This window comes from Salminus brasiliensis, chromosome 4, assembly GCF_030463535.1.
Source record: "Salminus brasiliensis chromosome 4, fSalBra1.hap2, whole genome shotgun sequence".
Taxonomy (NCBI): domain Eukaryota; kingdom Metazoa; phylum Chordata; class Actinopteri; order Characiformes; family Bryconidae; genus Salminus; species Salminus brasiliensis.
In genome coordinates this window covers 47,239,853-47,259,858 of record NC_132881.1, presented here as the reverse complement: position 1 = coordinate 47,259,858, position 20,006 = coordinate 47,239,853, and the positions used below count along the sequence as shown (strand labels likewise).

Genomic DNA, 20,006 nt, shown 5'->3' with positions numbered 1-20,006 from the left:
GTGATGCGGCTCCACTGGGGAGTGTCTCCTGTAATTACAGGCTGCTGGGCGTCTGGGAGGAAAGAGCAGATTAAAGACGAGAGGACACTATTAGAGCGGGTCAGGGTGGCCGCCGGCCTCTCGATCCTTGCCCCACAGCTTTAAAAGAATGAACAGCTTCGCTTCGATTACACTAGATACTGGCACAGCCTCTCTGGCACCCATTTTTTGTTCCCTGACCAGATACAGTACCTGTGCAAAGGCCAAAAAAAAGAAGAAAAAAAAAGAAAAGCACCATTACATTTAGATACTATTACATTTAGTATTTTAATGCATGTGTGACTCCTGTAAGACTAGAAGGTAATTAGTGAATGTGTTTAAAAATTCATGGTAGATCATTTTCAAGGTCAACGGAAAAGTCTGGAAAAGCAATGTGCATACGCAATTCATTACAAGAGGGTCCGAGCTCTTTTATAGTCCTCTTCGGAAACGCAGCCAGTCATGGGAATCGTCACTGGAAGGGAAGGTAAAAAGTATCCCATAAAAAGTATTCACCCCCTTTCATCGCCTTTCATTTTCATATTTTAATGATTTTTGAACTGGAATCATATTTAATATCATTTGGATTTCTGCAAAAAGTGATTTAATATGAAACTGAAAACCAACCATTTCAAAGTAAAAGTCAAATTAGTGACTAAGTGCATAAATATTCACCCCCTCACAACCGGTGAAATAGAGATCACCTAAAGTGAAGTGAATGGGTTTTGAGTGAATGTACAAAAATACACCATGAAGACCAAAGGACGGCAGTCTTCCTCTCGCACGGTCACTCAGTGTGTGTGAGGACGGCCTGCTCTAGGCAGATTTACATGTGTGCCGTATTCCTTCCATTCTTTAATGATGGATTTAACTGAACTCCAGGGGATCTTCAGTGACTTGGATATATATATTTGTATCCATACCCTGACTTTAACTCCTCAGTAAGCTGTTCTCAGAGCTGTGTGGAGTGTTCTTTGGTCTACACCTGTCTGGAAGGTCCAGAAACACCTTCACGGCACTCAGGTGATCTTCAGTTTACCAATTGTGAACTTGCATCGGTTGCCTGGACCAGTCACTTTGAAGGGGAATATTTATGGCATCACTTACTGTGCATTATACATACAGTATATTATATATAGGGGCAGCGGTGGCTCAGCGATTAGAGCTCCGGACTATTGACGACAGGTTGTGGGTTCGATACCTGGGCCCATGAGCAAGGCCCTTCACCCTCTCTGCTGCCTGGGATCTGGGTGTATGTGTGTGCTCACTGACCCTAGTTCACTAGTGTGTGTGTGTGTGTGTGTGTGTGTGTGTGTTCACTACCACAAATGGATAAAATGTGAAGAACATCTCGCTGTACATGAAATTGTGTTATGAAATTAACATTACTTAATTTTTATTATATATTAAGCCAAATGTTTAATTATAAAGATATAAAGAGCCAAATTATACTGGCCATGATTTAGGGCTGACCAATCATTCAAACATTTCTCAAACTGAAATTTTAAACCTTAACGTATTTGTGCCCATGACTATAATTCGGATTTTGTGAAAACTCTGGTAGAACTTTTCCCATTGTGTGTGTGTGTGTGTATGGGTGTGTTTATGTGTGTGTGTGTTTGTTCATATACTATCCTCTTAAAACCATACTCCTGCACCTGTAGTTCGAAGACTCCGCCCCATCCAGTCTATGACATGGAGAACTCCAAAAGCCGAGCAGCTTGTGCAATTGTTCATTAAGCGTAATCGAGGAAAATGTTTATTCAATTAATCAATTAAAAAAAAATTATAAAAAAACACAACATGCAAGGGGGTGAATATTTTTAGGCACTCTATAATAAAGTATCTCTTCTCAATCAAGTCAGAAACACAGCGGACAATCAGAGCGTGCATCGGAGAATCACTGTCCATCAGGAGCATCCAAGGCCTTTACGATCCTGTAGGCAAGCCTTGATAAAACAGGGTACGGGCTATTTCTGCGAATCTAATATTTGCTTAATAAATGTATACATAATACTATACAGTATACTAATTTAAATTAGGATTTTAATGTGCAATACCCCCCCCCACGTGCAATTAATTATTTGTTAATGGTTATTGCTTTTTACTACTATTATTTATATTGTGTATATATTGGTAATTTCTCTACATTTTTACATCTGAGTGTCTTCCTATACTTTTTCTGCTGTGACACTGAGAATATCCCCACTGTGGGATTAATAAAGGATTATCTTTTTATCTTATTTTTATGTATTATATTAGCAGTATATAATAATACATACCCTAATGCAGTCATTAGAATATGTATTATTATATACTACTAATATAATCCGTAAAAATACATCCTAATAAAATCCTAAGCCTGTGCAACTGTAAGGTCAGATCAGCCCCACATTCACTAAATTCAATCTTTACACATATGAAAGATATTTGGAGATAAAGGTCAGCTGCTACATGTACTACCCTTTCGCTCTGCTCTTGATTTGGTGCAGTAATTAACTCTGATATACCGAAAAGAACCCCCCAGTCTCAAATTCTTCAGTAGGTTATGGGCCAAATAACACATTGCCACCAATGTTCTCATAACAGTAGGTAATTAGCTACATATATTACTTGGCACTTTGATTGGTTACTAAGAACTAGGCTGGATTTTGTCTGCACACTGTGAAAAACGTTGGCATAGAAAGCACCAAGATGTGATAAGGAGGACTTTTACATTCACTTACAAACTATAGTATGAGGTCACCATTTCACACCATTTATCAGCTGTGGTGGGGAAAAAAATCTAATTTTAACAAGCCTCTTGCTGACTACAGCTGAAGGCCACAGAGAATTCAGGGAAGTCTTACAAAGAGGCAGTCGTAGATTCAAAGCGTGTCAAAGTGTTGGAATCTAGACAGGGTCAGGAACATGCAACCCGGCAGCACACGCAGTGCAAAATATTATTCAGACTTAAAGCAACATTATGAAGCATTTTGCCTTAAATCAGCAGCTTCAGGATCATGCTGATGCTCCACTGACTGAAACGGGGAGAACGGCGTCTCCGTCATTCCCACTCCGGGCAGGAGCGTTGCTGCTACTGCACTATATGAAGCTTAGGTGGTGGAGCTGCAGGAGGAGAACCTCTCTCCAGAACTGCTGCTGTGTAACTCTGCAGAACCCATAGAGTCATATTAGTGTAAAATCCTGTAGTATTACTCTACCGCCTCAGCCCACATGCTGCTCCACCTTCAGATCAAGTTTCTGGAACTCTCAGCTTGTAAATTGCATGCAAAGGGCGCTCGAAGGGTGGCCCAAAGTGCAAATTCCACTTTCTGACTACAGGGGGAGCCCAGGAGCAAGACCTCTAAATTCTCACATAATGCTGCTTTAAGGGAAATTCATGGGAGATGTCCAATTGTTGCAAAAATCGCACAGAGTCACAAGAAGTCCTTTCTAGGCTTTTCCTAATTACTGTAGAAAAGAGGATCCGGACCAGTCCAGGCATATTCTAATGGACTGGGTATTTGGGTATTATTGGCCCGATCCAGTTCCGACTGTGTGTGTGAGCACTGTGCTCGGAACACTGTGGTAAAAACAAAACACACAAGTTAGAGAGAATTTACCACACTAGTGTTTCCCATATAAATGTATTTATTTATTTACTTATTGGGGATGTCAAAGCCGATCCAGGCATATTCTAATGGGTCGGGTATTGTCCATTTAATTACTGATCCAGTTCCAGTTTTTTTTCCCTAGAGTGTTCAGAGCGCCATCTGGTGTCCTGAGGGGGTCATTAAGGTTCCATTAACAAACATTATACCAGCCGGTTGCAGCAGCAGTGCGGACATTCTTAGAAGGTAAATAAAGGAGTTGAGGTTCTGCAGTGTGGAGCCATTTTACAGTGGAACCTGAAAACAGACCATAATATCTGACCCTTTATAAAACTCACTGAAACGGCCCGTTTTACCAGCGGGAGAACCGGAGAACCGCTCGCTCGCCTTTCTCTGTTCTTAAACCAGCACTGAAGAACCCATTCAGAACCGAGTGGAGGCTAACGCTAATGCTACACACAGCACATTCACCCACTATAAACCAGTTACTAAACACCAGTAGACCAACAACAAATAGCCCATTACACACACACAGGAAGTGATTAGACTACAGTGTTGTACAGAAGCTGGGAGCTGATTGGTCAGACTTGATTATAAAATATTAAACACTATAAAAACTAAACTAAATCAGATCAGTCTAGAAAGTCTGATTATAGAAACTGATACTGAAAATAAAGGGATTGTACTGATCCCATTTATCAGCAGCTCGTCTGATCTAAACTGTGGGGCTGGATTATTTATACAAACAAAGATCAGATTGGAGTCTCGGATCATAATAAAGGCTTCAGAACATCTCCAGAAGACAATTATGACCAGTGGCTATGAAGGGCTGACATGCCGGCGAGCTGCAAGAATCTCGAAACAGCCAAGAATCTCCAAGAGTCAATGCAGCGAGGCAGCAAAGCTCTCAGCCTCTCGGATTCAGCAAACTCAGCTAAACCCCTGCCTCTGTGGCTCAAACATACAGCTAAAGTAGCTTATTTAGACAAACCAAATCTGCCCAAAATCTATGTGCGCCATTACCCAAATATACTGGAGCGAGTGCTCAGATGAGGCACGTAATCCAGTTTACACAGTTAGTGAAATCTTTTAAACGGATTCAGTCCTCACACCAAACTCAATTACGGTCCCGGTCCGCGAGCAAGACTGCGGCGATTGGAAAATCCTTAAGCAGAAAGCTTCAATTGATACGTTTTTCATTTAAACACCCACTTATCAAATATTCCAGCGTTATCATGCCATTCAGAAAAGGTTAATATAGTTCTCGCGGTGTCTGCCTTCATACAGAACGCCGCTTTATTGTTTTTAACTCCAGAATTTAAAACACTCTGTTGACCTCAATACTGTTCAAGTAGACGCCTGACGGCACAATTTCCTGCCTGCCATGTAAGATTAAAACCTCCATTACATTTGAGATCACTTCATTCATAAGAATATGAGACACTTTCCAAAGATTTGCGAGCACGCATTGTTTAATACCACTTCTGCCGCGAGCTCCAATCCAATTTAACGATCGTTCCTCCTTCTGGTTTTCAGCTTTATTGTCAGCCACCATGGTTTTAAAACAATCAAAATCTCTTCATATAGCAATTCAAGACGTTTACACTTCACGCCTGCAGCGAGGAAGGAAGGAAGGCTGGCTCCTCCGCAGGCCGTACGCCTTGCTTTGCTTTTTATTTATATATTTATATATTTATTCTGTGTATCTTCCCATTAAAAGGTGCCAAGAAACGAGCTGAATGTGGCATGGCACACAGCTGGGCTCCAGAGAGGATGCGGGACTGAGGACGAGGCAGATGGTGACAGACAGCTGGTTTTCACCTCGCTGGGGAAGTCATTGTTCGAGGCAGGGGTGAGACGGCACCCTACGACGGCTGCCCGGGTCAGGGGACAAACGAGCGGTACACACAGCCAACAGTGACTACATATAGATCGCTGATGTCAAACGGAAAGGCTTGCAGCAAATTATCACCCAAAGCAAGGGCAATTTTCACTCCCACAAACTCCTGAGTCTCGGTGGAATAGGCAACAAATTGCCGCTGTGGAAGTTGCGTGAGGGTGGTGGAGAACGAGGCTCTAAACTTTCCTCAGTAAAGACGCAACACTTCTTAAATTCACTTCTCCGTTCACACGAGCACGGACAGGTAAAGGCAGCAGGCAGCTGCTACTAAAGGTCTAACAGGTCTAATACTAATAGTATTGGCGATAATAGTGAATAGTGAAGGGGTCTGTCAAGGGACGGATACATTAGGCAGCAGGTGAACAGTCAGGTCTTGAAGGTGATGGCGATGTTGAAGCAGGAGAAATGTTCTAGACGACAGAGTCAGAACATCTCCAAAACGTCAGGGTCAGTACGCAGTGGTCAGTACCTACCGAAAGTGCTCCAAGGCAGGAACCACCTGTGAACTGGAGAACAGGGTCTTACAGAACTTCATTAAAGGATATGATGCTAACGTCTTGGTGCCAGATACCACAGGACACCTTCTGAGGTGTTGTGGAGGCCATGCCTTGAGCGGTCAGACCTGTTGTGACGGCATAAGGGGGACCCTACTCATTATTAGGCAGGTGGTAATAATGTAACGGCTGACCGCTTGAAGTCGTGTAAACTAGCTGTCTGGGTGGATCCCATATATGGATACATTGATACAACTTGCTTATTGAGTAATTTGCATTTTTGTATTTTTATATAAATGATATTTCTAATTGAATGTGTTGTAATAAAAATAGAAATCAACATTTTAAACATTTTAAAAAAATTAAACATTTTATTTTTGTAGTTATATATATATATATATATATATATATATATATATATATATATATATATATATATATATAAAAATTCCAACCCCAGAATAAAAAAAAAAAAATCATACAATTTTTTTATTATTATATTTTTTAATATTATACATATACATACATATATATATATATATATATATATATATATATATATATATATATATATATATACACATATATGATACACTTTTGCCCTCAAGTTCCACCTGTTTTTGGTCCAACCAGTTTCTGGTTAACCCAGGTTACAAAAGTGCTTCCACTGGGCCAATGGTCAAGAGTTGCATCAGAAAATGCCTAGATTGTGGCAGATATGGCAGCTGTTATTTTATTAGTTTTTTTATTAATTTGATATTTTTTATTTAGTCTAAAATTGCTAATTTTATTAATTAATTCTTTTTCTTATTTTTGGGTTTTTTTTTTCCATGCTTTGTCATGTATACTGGTAACTATGAGCATGTATGTCCAAAGACAACCATACTTGTGAATCTAAGTTTATGTGCAAATGACATAAAATAAAAAAAATACAAAAGAAACATTTCATTATTGGTCCGTTTAAACTGGCATATTTTTAACATTAAAACCTTTTTACACTCTACCAAAAATGCTAAAACTGTAAAAAAAAAAAAAAAAAAAAAAAAGCCTAAACACTAAAACCTCCATACAGCCACATTCCCTCCTCGCCATCAGTGGAAATTCACTTTGCAAACAGACTGTGCATCAAAACCTCAGCCACCACCCTGCTGGGTAATCGTGTGTCCAAACTCAGATTTCCAGAGTCTGTGACAAGCATTCCAACCAAATGAGCTCTACTGTAGAGCCTCTCGCACAAACACAGGCCACGCTGACACGGAGCTTGAATGCAAAATCTTTCATCATGGCTTCGACAGTGGGATACTGATGCATCCACTTATTTAGCTCCCAAACACCTTCCCGTGACAAGCCGTGGTGAAAAAAGAAAAAAAGCCAATCCAAATAAACAGGAGAAGTTATAAGGCATTGCTTATTCATCCTTATCCGCCAGCCGTCTTCCTAATGTCATTACAGTCGGCCCATCGGCCCTTTTGAGTCTGCCTGAACAAAAATGCGCCACGCCATTCAGGCGAGCACAAACCCTGCTGTTATTGCCCGTCCCAAGGACGCTCAGAGCCATAGTGAAAAGTCTCCAAATATGACCGCTAATAGAAAGCAGGCGCTCAAAAATACCACGCCGAGGTATGCGCTCTTAAAAAACACCAGACGCATTTTACTTTTCAGCTCCGTTGGCTTTTGTGTCTTTCAGCTTCTGCCGGCCTATTCATTTCAATTTCCTAGTGCGGCCTCCCAATGCCGTTCTTTCACGCGCCAGCCTTCGCACTCTTTGAAGGCGTTAATTGTAAGTGAAGAAGGCAGGGGAGAAAAATTCATCAATTCACAAATCAATCAATTTGTCGTCTGTTTTTGGCGACAAAGAATCACGCAACTGAGCGTCGAAACAAACCAAACTGAATGTTCCTCTTTCTTTCCTTTATTTCCCCCCCAACAAAGAAAAGGCGGCCAGACAATCCACCGTTCCAGAGCGCTGGATAGATTTCGGGACAAGCAGGACATCGCAGTATTGATCACAAACACGAAGCAAGACGTTCTGCCATGCTTTTAGGTCAGTACAACATCATCATCATCCTCATCCTCATCTATCCAGGTAATACAAAGGTAGCTTGAGGGGCGACTCTTCAGTCGGTTGCTGTTAATTACGAGTGTTGCTTTTAATAAACCTGCTGTACAAATTTAGCCCAATGTCATCAAACCCGCAAAGAACAGAGATTCTCCTCGTCCTTGTGTTGCTAACCGCTTTTTCTATACACCACTCTCAGATCTGATTACCCAACGCTGAGGTGTAGCGAGCTGCTGTCAGGAGAGAGCGCCTTCCTCTCACCACTCGAGACCACTGGGGTTACTACTGCAACGATCCTGTGCTCCTTTAACCATTAGAGACTCAGCGGAGTGCCCTTTTCCAACCACATGCCGAACCAACGCACTGGCCACTTCATTGGGCAGATATTAAAGCACGGTGACCTCCATCCCTGGAGACAAATGTCAGAGCACCAGCTTTTAGCCTTGAATCACTGAATTACAGTTCATGTCCATGTTCTCGACTCGGATAACAGAAGCCCCTCAAAGTTTTACCGCTTGATTCTACATCCCACCCCACCCCACAACGCCACCCTGCTTCACACATCAAGGTTAACCCACCTACACGCCACCATTTGGGGCGAGCTTAACACGTGTGAACTCATCAATGCAAAGCCTGTGACCAGAAGAAAATTAAAAATCTAGCCAGAGTGGGAATCCCCACCCCCTGTCCCCCCTCCTTCTCTTGGTTGGCCCTTGATCCGACAGAGAAATGCTGTCTGCAGCCTCATTACCAAGGGTATTAAATCAGGGAAATGATTTACCACCAGCACTGTGCAATTACAGGCTTATCTGACAAATTTCAGCAAGCAAAACAAGTTTTAGTCCAGATTTATAATAAACTAGAAGAAATCCTGCACTGTTTGTATTGTCACTATGCAAAATGCTGTGGGCAGATTCCTTCCAGAAGCTCCAAGAGGCATGTGTGTTTCATTAAATTTCAATTAAACGATGCAATTAAGTCAGATTTTCCTTTTTCTCACGCTCTGCTCAATTCTTTAAGCATCCGAATAAAAGCTCTTAATTTAGTGTCTGTTCATATAAGAGATTGGAATAGAAAGGTTAGCTCTGAATAACTCTAGTGGGTTCAGAAATATGAGGCTTACTAACTATGATAAATTCTGTATTGTAAATATGAAAAATGCTGTAGGAGGATTTCTCCTGAAAGCTCTAAAAGCTATGCATGTTTCATTAAATGTAAATACATAAAACTAAACACCACAATAAACACAAGTTTCCCTTTTTACCATTTTCTCTGCGCTGTTGGTTAAGCATCAGAACAGATGTTCTTAATTTAGTATCTTAATGTAAGAAATTACAACAGAAGACTTCGCTTTGAACGTTCTATTGGTTCTATTAATTAAAAATAAAAGAAAATAAAGAAAAAGAAACTGATTCACAAGACAACTGTAAACTGAGATTCTGCGCTGCTTGTATTGTTAATGTGTAAAATGCTGTTGGCAGATTCATTCTGGAGGCTTCAATAGCTTTGCTTGTTTCATTAAATCATTAAAAATACATAAAACTAAACGACATGATACAGACAATATTCCACTTTTTCCTAAACACTGCATACATAGTCTTCTTGTACCTTGCAAGTTTCTCTCTAAATCTGCAAGTTTTGTATCTGTTAATATAAGAAATTCAATTTTGGCTTAAAAAAATTCTACTGATTAAAATAAACCTAAAACAAATGGAGCGGAGCTATAATCTGGGAGAAGTTCTGCATATATTATGATTGTGTCAAATGCTGGGATGATTCAAACTGGAAGCTCCGATAGCCATGTTTATTTCATTAAATGTAAATATATAAATCTGGATACAATTTTCTTATTTCCCTCTCTCTGCTCTGTTTATTGAGCATTAAAAGTCACAAAGCTCAACTATAAACTGGAACATTTTGTATTGTAAATATGCAAAACAAGATACAACACTGTGGGAAGATTTGCTCTGGAAGCCCAGTAGCTACATATGTAGCATCAAATGTAAAAAAAAAAATAGTTATTGAAGGCAATTGTCGATTTTTCACTCTGTGCTTCTGTGTTCTTTAAGTATCAAAATATAGCATGGCATTGTGTGGAACATGGGCTAATATAAAAAAAATACATATTCATTTAAAACTGATTAGATTTGTGGAAAATGTTCTTTTGTACTCTGCAAATTCTCTCTCTAAATGACCAGGTTTAGCTGAGAAAAAGAAACACTCGTTTCATTACATTACATTACATTAATAGACACTAAATTCAAACAAAGAATTTCCAAAAAGGTTCACAATAGAAAACTTCGCTTTAAAAGAAATTGTTGATTCAAAAATAAAAGGAAATAAACAAAAATAAATGGAGTCAAGAGGCTTGATTATAAACTATGAGACATTCTGCACTGTGTGTATTGTAAATATGTAAAATGCTGCGGGAAGATTCAATCTGGAGGCTCTAGTAGCTATATACGTTGCACCAAATGTACATACATTAACCTACCCAAGGTATTGAAGGTAACGGTCCCATTTTCACTCACTGCTCAGTTCTTTTAGCATCAAAATATAGCATGAATTGAAGAGTACATCTATTTTGTTATCTGATTTGTTGGTACAGAGATTAATATTGTCACTTTTATAGAAAACAGTTTGTTGTACCTTGTAAACGTATTCTCCAAATCAGATGACTAGCAGAGAGGTTTAGAGTAAACACTCTAAATGCAAGTATCTGTTAAATGTAAAAAAAATTACAGCAGAAAATTTTGCTTGAAAAAAAATGTACTGGCTCCAAAAGAAACAGAGCTCACAGGGTTCTCATGACAGCGACAATATATAAAAAGCAATACACAGGCAGCAGTGTGGCATGTCCACTGTAAGGCTTTGCTGTGAGTGATGTGCAGCCTGTTGATTTCGGTGGTCAGGCCTGAGCTTTGCTAAGGCTGTGAAAGCATTTCAGCACCGTGGCGCTGTCCATCAGCTCTGCATTACTGTCCAGTTAGATCTGGTTCACTGATTCTCTGTACACATCCAGCCGGCAGCTGGTTAGCCAGGATACTCTTTTCCTTTTCTTTTCTCTGTCTTTTTTTATTTTTTTTTATTTGCATGCATCCTGACTTCATACGTCTGATTTAATAAGATAAGATGGTAAATATGTTCTGTGCAGGGCTTAAAACCTGCAAGATCTCGAATTCACTTTAAATAAATGTATTAGTTATTCAAACTATAAATTAACGCAAATTTTGGTGAACAATAATACAATAATTTTTTCTGGCATTCTTGAAAACAGATGATGGGTTGCTGGGTTGTTGTGTTCAGACCGATGTGCTACAGAGGTGGTGTTGCGAAATGGCCCGGGGCTCTGGGGGTCATTGGGGTGAATCTCACCTGGCAGATCCACTACATGTCGGAAATCAGTCCCGCCTGGCCTGGAAATGACAGAGTACTGCCATATTAATAAATACACTTACGGAAACATGGGAGATCTCTTGTGTTGCCTACGTGCTCTAATGTCAGAGAGGGGCGTTTTAATGTTAAGTTTAATTATATTCATCATATACAGGTTCTCACTGCATGTCTGCAGCGTTTGAAAGAAGACGTTAAATGGAAAGTATTGAGGAGAACTGGTCTTAATTAACAAACTCCAAACTCACATCCCTGAATCAGCAGCTGACCACTGGTAGACCAAATGTTCTCCCATGGCCCCGATATCTCCAGCTGCTTTTAAATAAATAAATAAATAAATACCCACACAACTTCAGAGGTGCTCCTAAAGGTTGGCTTCACCTGTGTGGTCGATCGAGCCATAATCCCCAGCATTACTCATGAAAAGGCAACGTGACTGGAGCTTCTCAGCAAAGGATAAAACCACTAGGTTTGCTTTGTTAAGGACCTATGTGGAAACTGACAGCCTGATCCATGGTGCCTTGTCAAGTCCACAGAATACACAAGCATAGCAAGTGTCGACATCTCCAGATCTAGCCAATACAGACTTATCCAATTTCTAGAGCTAGGCGGTACAGAAACGTCCACATTATGATATATACACTTCTATATCAGCCATAATATTAGTACCACCTGCCTAAAACGGAGTCAGTCCCCCACGTGCTGACCATTTGAGGCATGGACCTTACAAGACCTCTGAAGGAGTCCTGCTGTGGTATCTGGACACCTTAACCACCTTAACCACCTTCAGATGATAGCAGGAGATCTTTTCCTGTAAGCCCTGTAAGGGCTTCCCGTAAGGGCCTCCACAAACATCAATGTGCCTTGGGCACCAGTTCACCGGTTGTCCTTGCATACCGGGAACACCACACAATACCTGCCTAATGTTTTGGACATGTTCTGACCCAGTCATTGTCTAGAACATCACAATTTGGTTCTTTTCAAGGTGTCTCAGATTCTTATGCTTGTCCATTTCGCATATTTCAACACTTTCATCACCTTCAAGAACTAAATGTTCACCTTTCCTCGTGCAATTTTGTGAAGTAATTGGACGCATCACTTCTAATGCATGCAATATTAAAATTGACAAAATATTCAGTTTGAAATAGCCTAGCTGTAGTTTGTTTTACAAAAGTACTTAAAATTACATGAATGCATATTTTGCAACAGAAAATATTGAGCTGATCAGTCGCTGTAGAACAGGTGAACCTCCTAACTACTGGACATCTTTGAGAGAGAGAGAGAGAGAGGATCGCAACAATGACATGCAGAGTTATGGATAAGTTCACATAATTGAGGGCCACTAAAACTCTGATATTAGAATAAACACTAACAATAACACTCCTACAGAAAGTGGTGGAGGTTCTCCTTCACTGTGTTCTTCATTAGAACATCTCCAAAGTTCTCCTCTCTCATGGAGTCTAGTGTTATTTAGAGTTCTCCTCAGATCAACACCTGGTTTGGTGGTAAATCAGGGCTTAATGATGGTAAATCAGGTGAGCTGCTGCTGCTGCTGCTGATGATGATGATGGAGTTGAACACATCCTCCACGCTGTGCTGGCTGGACTGGGGGGCATCCAGGAGAAACCTGGAGGAACCGAGCTCTGTTCTTCAGACTAGCTCACCGACAAGATCTCACTACTTTCTTTCTTCAGAATGAGAAGCTCTAGTTTCTCCTGTTTACTGGATTTCTGTTCACCTGCTTTATCTGTTCTGACGGAGCTTCTACAGTACAAACTCTATTACTGCTGAAGGAGACATGAGTTTAAATCATGTGATTAAGGGCCTAACACCTCTGTACAGGACTTAACACAATATATACAGCATGACTAAACCTCTAGTCTCACAGATACGGAGCTAAACGATCACAGAAAGCTACTATTTACAGTGGTACCATGCCGTACAGCATAATGCATCACTCCTCCTTAGCATTTCCTACACTACATGTGTACATAAGCGTGGTAAGATGCCAATATTGTGTCCAGCACTGATCATAAGCAATCTTCATACACATTCTATATGACGTTGGTAGCAATACATGCCATTTTTCATATCGCATCTACAGACGTTACAATGCTCTCAATGTGGTCCCTCCATAAGGGGTTGTAAACTGAACCCCAAATGACTCCATCTAAACAATACAGTAATAAAGGAGGATTTTTTTTGACAATAACGATTGCAGGAGGCACAATATAATAAAGAGCTGGATAACTGCATGACGGATCTTATTAAATTCCTTGGGTTTCTTTCTAAATGAGGAAAGGTGTAATAAAGAAAACAAATGATGCATATTGATAATCAATCCCGATGAGAGCAGCACCGTCGCAATCCATCAGGGAGCCGGTGCTCAGAAAATGCCCTCCCGAGCTCAGCAGCTGCTCTCTGCTATGTCGAATCAGGCGATTTATGTACACAAGCAGCCAAGGCTGAAGTTCCTTTCATTTTCCCAAAATAAAAAAGTCATTTAATGTTGATAAATATATTCAATAAAAAACAAATTACCTGCAGGAGGCATTCTCCGGTGTCTCCCTGCCCCCATTTATCCTTAATTACAATAGCGCTATCCCCCCTATCAGTGTACCTCTCTACCTCCAGATACCCCCCACCACCACCACCACCACCCCTCCACACACACTCCCCCCCCCCCCCAACCTCTCCATCTTGCTCTCTTGCTCTAGCTGCCTCATCACCTTATTGATCTCCTTAATTGTGTTGTTTGGCACCTGTTCCTGGACCAACTGCCAGGTATTTCAGCTAGTGTAAAGATCATCGTCATCATCATCATCATCTGCAATAAAATCCCGCTGAAAGGACATCAGACGCATCTGAATACGGGAACAGAGCTCATGATCGCCCATTACTGAAAAATAACACAGTTACAAGTGGGAGGCGCTCCGATTTCAATAAAGCCCCATCTCGGATCAACTCAATTTAAAAACACCTCTAAGAGTGCTATTGAGTTCCTCAGGCAGCTGCGTGAGGTGAGATTTGAGACAGCTCTTCCAGGAATACCCAACGCAAGACGCATTACTGACAAAATGAGGATTTCAGTGGGAAGGCCCGAAAATCCATACATGATGGAAATTCAAACCGATTTTGCTCTTTTTAACCATCTGCTCAAGTGAAAATACTGGCACAGCCGCCTTCCTCGGTAAGCGCACAACTTAACAGCAAAGTGAAAGTAATCCAGCAGCCCAGCAGTCAGAGTGCATCGCCATGTGCATGGGGAATCAGTCCGGCTGCACAAGCCACATCAGCTAATGTTCAGAAGTGAAAGTAAAGTACAGTACAGGGAGATTGCAGATGATGCAATTCATCAACTGATTTAATATTTACACAAATTGCTGTGGTCACAAAACCCTGGGTCGCGAAAATGGTCACTTTTTTTAGGATAAGGAAACAATTTAATAATTTATAAATTATTCAAACAAGTCAATGCAATGAATTCTTTTGAATCATTACTTTTAACATATTTATAAGGTTCTCAAAGCATCAAATAAATACAGCAGGAATTCCATATGACGTGAAATATTAAACATTAGATTGTACTTAACTTCGCAGTCACTGAGAAAGAACAAGAGATCAGGCAAATGAAATGTAGTTAGCATCTGACCAAACGTGCAATGTAGAGAAGATATAAATAAAACGCAGTTGAATGAGGAGAAGCTATATAAAAGGTATAAGTGTATAAGGTGAGATGGATATATCAATATGATATGGATATTAAAAAAAAAAAAAAACTAAAGTTTTGTATAAAATAATAGTTTTGACCTGACAGCAATAATATTCTACCTTATATTATTATTATTATTATTATTAATATATATATATATATATATATATATATATATATATATATATATATATATATATATATATATACACAAAATGAACAAACCAATAGAAATGCTCTAATGACTTGTAACAAAACCACTGAAAGTTAAGGTTTATTTCCCCCTTCCCCTATAAAGCAGCAGTTTGGAGATACAGGGTTTTAGTATGGGAGCGTCAAACTTAAAATTAAGTGAAATGTGAAGTGAGAAACTAAAAAAATAAAATGTAAAACTAAAAATTGTCATTTTTTTCTCTCTGACAGCCATGATATTTTACATTATGCTACTCTAAGAAAACATTAATACAACAAACAAAAAATGTGTGTTGTGAGCAGGGGCATTTCTAAGCTACTTCTTGTAGCGAGGTACAAAGAATTTAGCGGGGCACAGCTGTACCCTTCTGGTCGCCTAAGAATATTACAAGTTAATATGATTATGACTAGTAGTAATAATAATAAATTAGAAATACTATAATTAGACATTAATATTATTATTATGATTATTATTATTATTACTAGTAGTAATATTAATGCAACAAAATATTTGCTTTGTGGCAAAAACTGCCATCGAGACTGTGATCGTCTTATCGGTTCATGTTAGCTAAAGAACCCAAGTTTTTAAAATGAGTAGTTTACTGTTATATTGGCGAGATCACGGCGCTCATTTTGCAAGCTTGTGTCAACAATGCTCCTTCCACCAGCTAGAATACGTAAAGCCTATGGTAACGACACTGACGCCTTTGCTAGTTTAACAAATGCCGTAGCGTCAGAGGTCTAATCTGTATTGTTGGTCGGTTATACGGTTCTAAGTGGCCTTATCCAAAACATACAGCTATGTGCTGTCTTTACCTCGTCTGCTGCGTGGCTGACTATATTTAAAATATTTAAGAATGTCCATTACAAACAAAATAAACCGGCTCTGAAAGCGATTGCTACTCACTTTTGGAAAGATGCTTGAGCATTGTGGGACATGTAGTGCCTGTAGTGAATCTGCATGACTGGTCCAGTAGTCAGGCTCAGCAATTCAGGATAAATGTGACTTTTTGCCAGTTTGGACAGTTTGGACAAATCAGGTCTAACGACGCTTCTGGTTGTGAGACTCTCATGCAAAAACCTCAATCTCAATTTCTGCCATTTTTGTGAATCTGAATATTCTATTGTATCCAAATGTCATGATTAACGGAGGAACAGAAAATCTCTGTTTTTAATCCGTCTGCATTTACACCAACTGTAATTGAAAAGCTGCCATTTTGGAGATACAAGGTTTGCTTGAAGGACAGAAACTCCCATGTCTGTTTGACTGAGCTGACTTTAAACTTTACTATGAAAACAATGCGACACTTCACAGTGGAGAACCTGGATAAGTAAGCTGGCTTCATCAGATGCACCAGTTACTGGTAAAGGGCCCACTCCAGACATGCACTTCAGTACCAATCAAGTACGAGACCAATTCCGACTTCGAGCAAAATACTGAAGCAACCTAACGAAGAAATCTAACGAAGTGTGATCAGATGCCCAAACAAGGGTCAATCACTTTGCCTGTGTGGTTGAACCTGATCACACCAGTATAAGACAGCATTCAATTATTGGCAATGCGGGTCCTTTTATAAATAGGCTGGTAGGCTTCATTAAAAGGCACCTGTACCAGGCGGGTCCACACTCCTGCTCTTGACAGAGCGCTAACTCACACACACTGATGAACCTTTTAGGTTGAAGCGAATAAAAACGATCAGTGTTTACAGCTGCAGGCAAAAATTACAACCAGTAAACATCGAACCTTGTAGCTAGAATTCAGTCGGCCATTCGTAAAGTAAGCCTGAGAGGACAAACGACAAGGTAACACACGTTGGCATCCTAGTAAAGTGTGGTGATCATAATGATATGCTGTGTTTAGTGGACATAGGCAATAGTGAAACTAAGTAATTGAACTTTCTGAGATGTTTACCACCAACTCGGACTACCTGCCATCTCCTAACCTCCAACAAAGTGTGATCAGATGTCTAAACAAGTGTCAACCGCTTTGCTTGAGGGACTGAACCAGTATAAACTAGTACAAGAAAGCATTCGGTTATAAGCTGAAGTGCAAGTATCTGAACATCACTAGATATTCACCATTTACCTGTTATATACCTACTAAACTCCAACAAAGTGTGATCAGATGTCCAAACAAGTGTCAATCTCTTTGCTTGAGGGACTGAACCAGTATAAACCAGTGCAAGAAAGCATTCGGTTATAATGTGAAGGGTAGATAGATACCTGAACATCTCCCAATGTTTACCACCTACCTGTTATATACCTACTAAACTCCAACAAAGTGTGATCAGATATCTAAACGAGTGTCAGGTCATCTTGCCTGAGCCTCATTACAGCATAACAAGAAAGTCTCAGGTTGTAACAAGGAGCAACTTAACTGAACATCACCAGATGTTTACCATCAACTCTGACCACTCGTCCTCTCCTGAACTCCTACTGAAGCAAAGGGTCAATCATTTTGCCTGAGTAAGGACTGAACCTCATCAAACCAGTCCAAGACAGCATTAGGTTATGCTGAAGGTGAAAGGTAGGTAGATACCCAAATATCACCAGATGTTCGCCACCAACTCGGACCAACTGCCATCTACTACACTCCAACAAAGTGTGATCAGATGTCTAAACAAGTGTCAATCTCTTTGCTTGAGGGACTGAACCAGTATAAACCAGTGCAAGAAAGCATTCGGTTATAATGTGAAGGGTTCATAGATACCTGAACATCTCCAGATGTTTACCACCTACCTGTTATATACCTACTAAACTCCAACAAAGTGTGATCAGATATCTAAACAAGTGTTGGGTCATCTTGCCTGAACCTCATTACAGCATAACAAGAAAGTCTCAGGTTGTAACAAGGAGCAACTTAACTGAACATCACCAGATGTTTACCATCAACTCTGACCACTCGCCCTCTCCTGAACTCCTACTGAAGCAAAGGGTCAATCATTTTGCCTGAGAAAGGACTGAACCTCATCAAACCAGTCCAAGACAGCATTAGGTGAAGGTGAAAGGTAGGTAGATACCTGAACATCACCAGATGTTCGCCACCTACTAAACTCCAACAAAGTGTGATCAGATGTCCAAACAAGTGTCAACCACTTTGCCTGAGGGACTGAACCAGTATAAACCAGTGCAAGAAAGCATTCGGTTATAAGGTGAAGGGTTCATAGATACCTGAACATCTCCAGATGTTCACCACCAACTTGCCATCTTGACTAGCTACTTGCCATCTACTAAACTCCAACTGAAGCATCATGGTGTGATGCCCAGATGTCCAAACAAGGGTCAATTCTTCTGCCTCATAAATCCAAGACAGCAACATTAGGATGAACATTAGGATATCCAGCCAACTAAACATCACCAGATGTTCACCACCAACCCACCAAAACTAGTAGCCGTATAATCTACTGGCCACACTTTGTTGGAGTTCAGATTCCCAAACCAAACAACTGTCCATCATTTTGGTAACTAGACCTGAAGAAGCTACAGTAGCTACAAGCCAGCATTGGGCTACATGCTGAAGGTAGGAACCGTTAGTGTAGCTAATTAACCGTTGAAACTTGAGGAAACTGAGGAAAATTACCGCGATTAATCGATTGAATTCTTCATAAGGAATAATAATAGTTTAATAAGAGAAGTTTGTGTTTTACCTTTCTGCTGAGTTCTCTGAAGGCTTTCTCTCCACCGCAGCCGTGAGGCGAGCAGCTGGACTGAACAACGAATGAAAAAGAAATGTCTGGAGAGGCGCTGGCGGCTGAAACGTGGCAGAAACGCGAGTAAATAAAGGAAAATAAGGGGAAGAGAAGGAGAAAGTGTCGCTGGGAGCAGCTGGGGAGCGTTTTGCGGCGAAAACAAACAAACAAACAAACAAACCGGGCTGGAAAACCATGCAGCGGAAAACCGCGACTGAGAGCCGGGCAGCGAGCTCCGGAGGAGACGCGTACGAGCGCAGCGCAGCGCGGGTGGAGGAGAACAGCGACTCTCTCTCCCCCTCGCTCTCTCTCTCTGTCTCTCTCTGTGTCTCTCTGTCTCTCTCTAGCTCTCTCTAGCTCTCTCTCTCTCTCCCCCTCTCTCTCTCTCCGTGTTTTAACCTCCGTGAGATCCACACGCTTCAGTCTCGTCACGCTCTGCTCTTCTCTGCCCCCCCCACCAGGACCACCAGGACCACCAAAGCGCACAGACTTGAAAAAGTGACGCGACGGTGGTGGCTTCAGTCAGCCTGCCCCCTGCCCGCCTGCCTGCCTGCCTGCCTGCCTGCCTGCCTGCCTGCCTTCACACAGACAGCCAAACACCCTAGAGCTGCATCAACACACTCAGGGTGGTTTATATAGCTGGCCACGACCAGCTGGACACGAATGGACACTCCTGAGAGTTCCTTCACCACTGTAGAGAGAGAGAGAGAGTGGGTCCCATTCAGGGTGTGTTTGGGCTTTCCACACCTCAGCACACCTGAGGAGCTGCTTAATTAGCTGAGAAGTTGGGTCAGGTGTGCTGGATGCGGGATGAAGGAAGGAAGGCAGGCAGGAGAGTGAGCATTGCGTGGGGTCCCCAGAGCTGGGATTGAGCCCCCCTCGTTTCAATGAGAGTGGATTCTACACTGCAGGGGTAATTCAACTCCTCTGGATCTGTCTGTTATCATTAAACACTG

General features: G+C 40.9%; 1 protein-coding gene across 1 annotated transcript in view; it reads right to left on the bottom strand.

Annotated features, from left to right (window-relative positions):
• The window catches only part of tenm3 (teneurin transmembrane protein 3), an 890,613-nt gene extending 871,017 nt beyond the window's left edge, over window positions 1-19,596 (bottom strand). The window contains 1 exon segment of the mRNA XM_072677215.1: window positions 19,009-19,596. The gene's annotated coding sequence lies outside the window, so the exon portion shown is untranslated.
• Window positions 19,597-20,006: the final 410 nt, after the last annotated feature.